Genomic DNA, 10,511 nt, shown 5'->3' on the forward strand with positions numbered 1-10,511 from the left:
AAGTTATTTTAAAAGCCTTGCTTGAATTAATTACAAATATTTTATTTGTTAACAAACATAAGATGGCAACAGTTAAAAATTTTAAATCATTGAGATAATATTTCCGATCATTTCCATTCAATTAAAATCACGAGAAATACGCAGACGACAATCTATTACGATTTATCTTTCTTATTGTTGCATTAATAAAGCTATTTTTATTCAAAAAAAAAAAAAAAAAAATCAATACCTCTTGGAGCGATCGGCGTCAAAATTGAACCAAAGCCTGTTTACATATGGATTCACATATATTCCAAATTTCAACCAGAACGTAGCATTACTTCTTGAGATAGGGCACTCAAAATGGAAAAAAAGAACGGGTGATTGCGCTACCCCCTTTTTAGCTGTTGACACAAAAATAAAATCAGTTCTTATATCCACTAAGGGCTACTTGCCGATAAATTTTTCTTTCATTCCGTTCATTATTTCTTGAGATACAGCAGTCACAATTGACGACAAAAAACATTCTATAGCTCAACCCCCGTTTGAGTTATTGACACCAAAATTGAATCAGCACCTGTTCCTGTTAATACCAACATATGGACCAAATTTTGTTTGATTCCGCCAGTTACTTCCTGAGGAATAGCAAGCACGCGTAACTCGAAAAACGTCCCATTGCTCCACCCCCCTTGGAGGAATTCGCGCCAAAAACTAATGGGCACAAGTTCACATAGGGGCACATATGTGTACCAAATTTCGTTCGATTTCATGTAGTTTTTGTTGTAGAGCGGCCACAAAAAACTGGTCACACACAGACGTGACACACATACACACACACATACATACACACACACAGACAGACAGACATTTTCCAACTAGTATGTTGTGGCCATCACGAAACTTTCCTCTATATTTTTCTTTTTTTTTCTGATCCCTCCCCATGCTTGACGAGGAAGCAATATTCCCAACAAAAACAAAATGACACATGCAAAAACTTGACGACTATCCCAATGTCTGAATTATTGCAAAAGCAAAGCAAAGAGCGAAAATTGAAAGTTATTTTAAAAGCCTTGCTTTAATTAATTACAAATATTTTATTTGTTAACAAACATAAGATGGCAACAGTTCAAAATTTTAAATCATTGAGATAATATTTCCTATCATTTCCATACAATTAAAATCACGAGAAATACGCAGACGACAATCTATTACGAGTTATCTTTCTTATTGTTGCATTAATAAAAATATTTTTATTCGCAAAAAAAAAAAAAATCAACATCTCGTGGAGCGATCGACGTCAAAATAGAACCAAAGCCTGTTTACATATGGATTCACATATATTCCAAATTTCAACCAGAACGTAGCATTACTTCTTGAGATAGGGCACTCAAAATGGAAAAAAAGAACGGGTGATTGCGCTACCCCCCCTTTTAGCGGTTGACGCAAAAATAAAATCAGTTCTTATACCCACTAAGGGCTACTTGCCGATAAATTTTTCTTTCATTCCGTTCATTATTTCTTGAGATACAGCAGTCACAATTGACGACAAAAAACGTTCTACAGCTCAACCCCCGTTTGAGTTATTGACACCAAAATTGAATCAGCACCTGTTCCTGTTAATGGCAACATATGGACCAAATTTTGTTTGATTCCGCCAGTAACTTCCTGAGGAATAGCAAGCACGCGTAACTCGAAAAACGTCCCATTGCTCCACCCCCCTTGGAGGAATTCGCGCCAAAAACTAATGGGCACAAGTTCACATAGGGGCCCATATGTGTACTAAATTTAGTTCGATTTCATGCGGTAGTTTTTGTTGTAGAGCGGCCACAAAAAACTGGTCACACACAGACGTGACACACACACATACACACACACACACACACACACACACACACACACACACACAGACAGACAGACATTTTCCAAAAATGGTCGAAATGGACTCAGCACACCTCAAAACGTTCGAATCCGTCAAAATTCGAAATTCGAAAATTTGCACGAATCCAATACTTTCTTCTATATATTAGATATAGAAGAAAGTAAAAATGGTCGAAATGGACTCAGCACACCTCAAAACGTTCGAATCCGTCAAAATTCGAAATTCGAAAATTTGCACGAATCCAATACTTTCTTCTATATATTAGATATAGAAGAAAGTAAAAACATGCAGAGGACATAAATATTTTACTATGGGGTGACATCAATAAAAACTCGTGAAATATAACAGTAAATTGTTTTTAGTCCATAAACCTTCGTTTTGTATGCATGTCTCCTAGGATTTCTTTTGACTTTCCTATTAAATTTAATTTCTACTATTGTAATATATATATTAATGTAATCATGCCCAATAACTTATTCACATTGTTAAATTTTATTACTTTTAAGGAAATTATGATCTAAAATTAGTTGCACCGATGTGTACCTAAAATTTTTTTGGATTTATTAAATTCTAAAGTTAACAATCATTCTATTTTAATTAAATGATTAAATCACAATACATAATGTTTTTGAATTATATACTAATTTTATTACACCATAACGATAAATTTATGTGTGGATAATCAGTTGATTTTTCATTTCGTCCAGTTTCTTCCGGCATCCCGGACTTTTAACAAAAAGTGGACAAAATAGCAACCCTGCACTCAATGGTGCAGTGAAGGGGGGTTTTGGAGGTGACCCCCCCCCCAGAGGCATTGGTTTTAACATAAATGCAACTTCTAATACTGTAGTTTATGCATATGAAAGGGCTGTTTTGATCAAAAAACAAACCCTTCAGAAAGTATTTTTGATCAAAATTCCTTCCAGAAGGTATTTTTGATCAAAAAAAACCCTTCCAGAAGATATTTCTAGCTGCGCTAGTGATCACACTACAAGTTACAAAATAACATTTGGCATTGGGATAAATCTCTTTATTACAGCATTTGTTAACACTTTAATCAACTAAAATGCATCCAAATGAACGTTGAATAAACTTGTGAATGATTCAAACAAAACTAACAACATAGTACTTATTTTTTAAAGACAATTCATTGACCTATATTAAAGTCATTTATTGCCACTGTCTTGATGTAACAAATACCTATATACTCGGGTATAAGTCAAGAGATTTATTACAAAAAATGAGGTTTAAAGTCAGGGGGTCGACTTACACGCCGGGGTAGAATTTCCGAAAATTTTCCCCGATTTTTACTTCCTTTTACAAAAAAGGAAGTATTGCATTGAGAAAAAATTCACACAAAATTCGGCCTTAATTTCTATTTTGCTCACCCCCGAATTAATGTCGAGTTATTTTTTCAACCCGACCACACGTGGATAAGTGCCTAAGAACGTATAAACACTCGAAATATCCATTTTGACATTCCCCCGAGTTAATTACAATGACTTATGTATGTGAGTATGTGTGTATGTATGTCGCATAATTCAAGAACGGTATGTCCTAGAAAGTCGAAATTTGGTACGTAGACTCCTAGTGGGTTCTAGTTGTGCACCTCCCCTTTTAGTTGCATTCGGATGTTTCTAAAGGGGTCTTTGCCCCTCTTTGGAGGGAAATCATTGTTAATTTTGATGGATACTCAAGTGGTGTTATAATTTGGCGGACACTTGGCGATATATTGCCAGTCATTTGGTCGCCAACTTGGCGACAAATCTGGCAAATTTTTTTGAAAATCTGGTTTCAATTTGGCCACTGGTGGTGATATTTAGAGAGTAAACTATTGAATCACATTCAAATTGCCAATAATGGGAAAATGACATTAAATTGGAGTAAAAGGAAGTCATGTGATGCACACATCAGCTTGTTTCTTAGGAAAAAAGCGTACCCATTTTCCAGATTTTAGTCCATCTCTTTTAAGCAGATGCTAAAGAAGTAAATACTTAAACATTCTGCTGGTTTTGCATGGTCTGACTGTGAAATAAAGAATGAATAATTACAGTAAACGGCCGACTACGCGAAAAGTGCGGGGATTGTCGTATTCACGAATTCCTGATAGACGCAAATTATTTTAAAATAAAGTAAATGCCTACAGCATAAAATTTGATTGAAAAAAAATCGCCCAAAATAAATGAATAAATTAAATAGAATGAATCTACAGTGTGCCAACTGCATAGTCTAGTGGCACACTGTAGATTTAACTTAAGATTAGTTAGAAGATAAGTTTGACTGTGGGTTCGGAGGTTCTGGGTTCAAACCCTGTTGGGCTTATAAGCCTTTATTTAATATCTTGGAGTACTTTTTAGTTTTGCCACTCCGCGTCCTGTGTCCCAGCGGCGGATAACTGAAATTGATTCGGGCATGATCGTGCAACGTCGGAATCATCCTATGACGTAACACCCGATGGTCGAGATGTTTTTGGCTACTTTGAGCCGAAAGAACGAATAGAAAGATTGTTAAATCACTCAATCAGGAATAGTTGAGATGTATATCTCCAATGCAAAGTAGGGTGTGTCATGGGATGACGTATCGCGGTCATGAAACGTATAAATAGGTTGTTCAAAATATTTTCAGTGCTTGATTACTCGTATTTACTCCCCATATTGGCATCTTGCCATTTTTGTTGACCAATCAGGGATTGGTCTTTGCCGGTTTGGCAACCGTCTTGGGTTGTCGTTGATGGAAGTTGCGGCGTGCTCGAGTCGCTGTTGATGTAATGTTTTTGGATTCAAGCAGGGCTTGAAATAAGTTTTACTCAGTGTTTAATGTTATTTAAAAGTTTTAAATTACTCGTTTTGGAGGTCTAAAGTGTCACCATTGCTGAAGGTATATGCAGTAGTTGATAGAAATATGTAGCTGACAGCAACTAGGCCTAAGTCTTAAACCTGGCCTGTACCCTGATCGACTAACCGGTGCTTCTACGATTGAATGGGACTTCCTTCAGTGCAAATCATCGATGAACAACAGTGTGGCGTTCCTGGTTGAATTTCCTGGTAATTCCGACGAGATCTCCCGAAGTTTCTGGTGATATCCCGGTGTGTGCTCAAGTCGTTGTTCCTGTGTATGGGGGAAGTTCTTCTCGACCCAAGCAAGCCTATCGGCTGATGAATGATGGGACTGTTAGCTGAACTCTCAACACTGTTATGCTATTGATGCTTTGTTCAAAAATTCTTCGGCGCAGTAGACATGCGTATTTGGCGCAGGAAGGTGACATTTTACAATTTCTTTAATATATTTCGAGTTTTTCAAATATGTTTGTTTGTCTAACGATTCAACTACGAAATTTTTGTGATAATTGGTTTATAGTCTAAATTATTTTGGTATTTAACAAAACATTTTTCATATTGAAACTGTGATATTTTTTGAATAAATGTTATTTATTTAAACTATTTGAGTATGTTTTATTTCTTATCGGCAGACTGCACGGCTTTTTGATCTTAGGGTTCTGTAGGCCTTTTATTTAGTTCAATGAACTTAAGGTAAAAACAGAAAACAAATCCCCCAACAAACCCCTACTCAGGAATGGATGTATTCTCTCTCTTCTGTCCTTGTCCTTTCTTTGTTTTTTGACTGTGTTGTCGTGCTGTAAATGGTTGCCCACTTTATAAACGGGTCCTTGTGACACGTGTGTACTGTGGAAATCGGACTTCACACCAAATTATGGTACAGTTGGAAAAATGAAGCAGCATACCCCAAATTGCCAGCCTAGCTGGCACAAGACAATATTAACAACAACAAATCTACATTGTTTTCAAAATGCACATTAAGAGAAAAGTAAGCACAATAAATAAATGCATACGCAAAAAAGTAGTAGATATACTTTGTACTAAGAACTGAGTAAAATGCGACAACGTGTATACATGTATAACTAAAATAAATTAAAAAGAGCTCAGCCTGTTCCCAGGCAATAAAACCAGCTTCTTCATCAGGGCATAAAAGAAAAATGTTTAACAAAGTCTGAATTAACAGACAAGAGAACTGTTGATTCACTTGTCCGTTAGTTTGGACTTGGTGAACCATTTTTCTTTTATGCACTGATGACGAGGCTTGTTTTTATAGCATCGAAACAGCTGTTTGTTGTGCTTTAAACTCTTTTTACTTGCTTTTATTTGTACATGTATACATGTTGCATTTCACTCAATGTATAGTTTACTCAATTCATAGTTTTATCCTTTCAAGACTCAAGAAGGGTAACTGGACTAGTAAGGGGACTTTCAGATTTAGATTATGATACCAGACTTAATAGGCTTAATATATATAGCCTGGAGCAAAGGAGGGTCAGAGGGGACATGATTCAGTTGTTTAAATTTATCAAAATGAATGATGTTAATGGATTAAATTTTTGCACCAAAAGCAGGACGAAGGGTCATTGTTTTAAGCTATTCAAATCTCAGGCTAACCTAGAAATAAGTAAAAACTACTACTTTAATAGGGTCGGGGGCACTTGGAACAGCTTACCGGAAGAGGTGGTAATGAACAAGGGCGTGGATAGCTTTAAGAGGGCCATTGATCTTCATAGGGGACTAATAAATTGACTAGGACCAGCCTAGCTGGGCCAAGAGCCTGTTGCTGGTCGTCACATTTGTATTTGTATTAATTAATTAGGGATTGGGCTCCAGGCCAAGTAAAACACCTTAGTTTTGCCATTTTTACCATCCAGGCAGAAAGAAAGTTATCTTAACTAATACTTTAAAAGCTAATATTTAAATCATTTGCATGTACGCTATCTTTTGAAGAGTCAATGACAAGGTCAAATTTTTCTTTTTTTATTGTCTTTCAAAAGATTTTCTACTTGCTCTCTCCTTAAATTCCTAGGGATTACTTTTATGTCATGATTTGTTCTTGAACTTCATGGGACACAGTGGCACACCTAGGATTGTTTCCTGGGAGGGGCTACAAGTTTTATGAGCAACTCTGATAAGTGAAGTGAAAGGCAAAGTCACTGAAGTTTCAGAAGACCCCACCCCTTCAAAAATTAAAAAGCCTGTGGCTCGGGTGCTCACCTGCAGGGTTTTTAAAGGCGAAATTGTAAGCTATCTGCGTAAGTTCCCTGCTGGAAATATTTTGAAATTGAAGCTTCAAAAACTCTTTTTAGGCTATTTTTTGGTAGTTATGGGAGAAGGAGTGGGTAAGTGGCTCTCTTTTAGAAACGCTCATAGAAAAATAATTGTAAGTTATCTTTGGTGAAATCAGGAAGGAGGTTGGGGATTGGAGACTCACTCCTGATTGATTTCCAAAAAAATTGGTCAAAAAATGCAGTTTTAGGCACTCTTTGCTCTTGTCTACAGGTTTTTGGAAGGGGCTTATGCCCCTTAGCTCCTCCCGTGGGTGCACCACTGATGGGTCAACATTCATATAAAATTAAATATTAATTTTGTAATCACAAAAGGAAAATATTTCACTCAAAAACATAACATTGCATGTTGGAATTTTAGTATTGAATGGAACACTTACCCCCCCCCCCAAAAAAAAAAAAAAACTTTGTTTGAGCTTGGTCTCTGAACAAGCGGGATTTAACGAGAGGAACCTATACTGTATTTTCCTGCATATAACCTGTTTAAAAAGAGTAAATTACGTGTGCATACATTGTCGCGGATTATCTGTGATTTTTTATCTCGACAACAGCGCATTGAAGGGTTATGGTTGGTTATTTTACATAGCTTGAATGTTCCTCTTGCACAATTCAGGCTATGTAAAATAAACAACATGTATTTAAGGACAAATCCTTCATTTGCACAAGATTAGACCATTAGCTCCTTTGTCTATAAGTAATTAGGGTATTATAATCAAGATTTCAAGAAGAAATCATTTTCTTTTAGATTAATTTTGATTATACCTTAAAAGTTATAATTACTTCATGTTTTTAATTTAGTTTGCATTTAACATTTGATTCTTCTGTTCTAAAATGTTCTGATTTAACATTTTATGTTAAATCAGAACTTAATTTTTTTAAATTGTATTGTCCGCGGATTATACGAAGAATTTATTTTTCCTTCAGGCCAGTTTCAGGACAGGAAAATACAATACTCTAAATCTGCTCACCCTTTGACTTTCGTCTAATATGTATATTCAAATGCGTTTGCAAGCTATTATTCTGAGTAAACCTCTTTTTACAGTGTATGCAAAGAAAAGGTTTCTCTCCCGTATGAATCCTCACATGAGTGTTCAAACTGTTCAAGTATGCAAACTTCATATCACAGTATGTGCACGAAAACGGCTTCTCGCCCGTATGAGTCCTCGTGTGAGACTGCAAACTGCTCCTCTGGCTAAATTTTTTGTCACACTGTTCGCAAGAAAACGGTTGCTCTCCCGTATGCACAAACAGGTGAGTTCTCAGGTTGTTTCGATTGCTGAAGGTCTTCTCGCAGTACTCACAGGCGTAGGGTCGCTCTCCTGTATGAGTTCTCACGTGACTTCTCAACTGCTCCTTGCGACAAAATGCCTTTTGGCAAAACTCGCAAGAATAAGGCTTCACTCCCGTGTGAGTCCGTACATGAAGAGTCAAATGATCCTTACGAGTGAACCCTTTCTGACAGTAAGAGCAAATGTGTGGTTTTGTTTTATCATACGTCTTCATATGAATACGCAGTCTTTTTGCACTAGGGTAAGTTTTCTTGCAAAATTTGCAAGAAAACGGCTTTTCTTCTGGGGGTTCCTCCTTTGTCTCTGCCATTGTTCTCGTAAAAAATAACAATATTTATGAACAAAACATCTTTCTCTGATTGTAATAAATTCTGTCAGTTATTATTTGAATAGTATTAAGATGAAAATTCATGATGAGGAACAATTTTGACATTAATTACATTTTCTGAATTCCAATAGGGAAAAGAGCCTTATCCTTCTGTTAAAGGTCAAATGAAACATTTTTACTCCAGGATCCTTTTTCCTTGTTTTTTTTTTTTTTTTTCTCCAACCTCCAGGCACCCCTCTTGCTCAATGTCCACAGATAATTGTTTTCTTCTGAATCAGTATATATGTAGGATTACTTTGGGTAACTACAAATAAAGAAACACATCGCTAGAATTATATATTAACAAATAAAAAAATTGTAGTAGTTGCACATGTTTCTAAAAATGTATGAAATCTGAGATTCTACAAAGTTAGAGTAAATATCAAAGAAATTTACCTATAAAAATTCAAAATTTTCAGAGTTGAAATGTGTGAACTGAGCCCATATTTTTTCCTCAATACTTTGTACATGTGAAAATAATTCAAAAACTCTCGAAATTTCTGAAGCAAGTTCAAATTTTAAGTATTAGAAATAAAAAACCTTATGGTGCCAGAAATAAATGAAAGGGGAGGAAGTTGAAAGTTTTCCAATCTGGAAAACTTGGAATGGAAAGTTTTCCAATCTGGTTCTTATCTCTTTCATTTTAGAAATAAAATGTTGGTTAAAAGGTAATTTTTGAGAGGCTGTTCCATGGATGCCCATATAGGGGGCAAGTAGAGGCTCGAGCCCCCCCCCCTAGAAATGAGAACTTCCTTGTTTTTAGTACTTTTTTTCTTTGCAAAAATGCAAAAACATTTCTTCTGCAGCCTTTAATGAATACGTTATTAAAAATGTCAAATTTTAATGATTCTAATCTGTGCTGAAATCTGTTTCTAGGGGGGGAAAATATCCTGCTAAACCATGAGAAAAATATCTGACCCCCCCCCCCCCTCTAACAATTTTGCATACGAGTCCCCATGGGCTGTTCATATAATTTTAACTTGGAAGACGTTCGCATGGAGTATCTTAAAATTTCTCACCAGTATCTTTATTTTTCCTTCATGAGAGCATTATGTTCTTTGGGAAATATATTTTTAATAAGTTAAAATATATCCATATATACTTTATTCATATAAAAGGGGGTAAAAACCCATTTCAGGCTGTCTAAAAGAGCTCTCACTCAAATTTAGGACCTGACTTGATTTTACAAACAAAAAATATTCTTCTCTACTGCATTGTTTTATAAATACATATTTTTTTTAAAGATTATAATACAAATGAAATAAGTGTACAAGAAGTACAAATGATAAAAGCTGGGTGAGTGATGTAGAACCTGGTTGGGAAAAGTGGCTGTGCCAGTCAGTGGCGGATCCAGCCGATTGTTTTGGGAGGGGCCATCTGAAATTTTTGAATAAACTCCGAACTCCCCAGAAATTTTATTAAAATGAAGTTTTAAAAACTCAATTTTCGGGGTATCGGGACATTAGGTGAGGGGGCGCATTTAGGAATCTGCTTTGAAAATGTTTCAAAATTTTTATTGCCGAGTAATTTTTGAAAATTAGGAAACTAAAAACGCATTTTGTTTATTTTTGATGATGTACCGAGAAAGTTCAGGTTTCAGGTGCTGGCCCCAAAATACTTTTTGAAAAAATAGCTTAGAAACCAAAATATGCTGTCATTATACATTGAGAAGTAAGAAGAGGAGGGGTACTCTTCTAGCTCTTCAGCTGTCCATCCTAAAAATGCACCTTTAGGTAATGTTTGCTTACATTTAAGGAAGATTGAAGAGGCTTAGAATCCCTCCTTCCTGGAAATATTTTGCATTTGAGGCTCTAAAAATTCGATTTTTAACTATTTTTATACATATTTTAGAAAGGGATGGAAAATTCGTGA

The sequence above is a fragment of the Uloborus diversus genome, unplaced genomic scaffold, assembly GCF_026930045.1.
Source record: "Uloborus diversus isolate 005 unplaced genomic scaffold, Udiv.v.3.1 scaffold_11, whole genome shotgun sequence".
Classification (NCBI taxonomy): Eukaryota; Metazoa; Arthropoda; class Arachnida; order Araneae; family Uloboridae; genus Uloborus; species Uloborus diversus.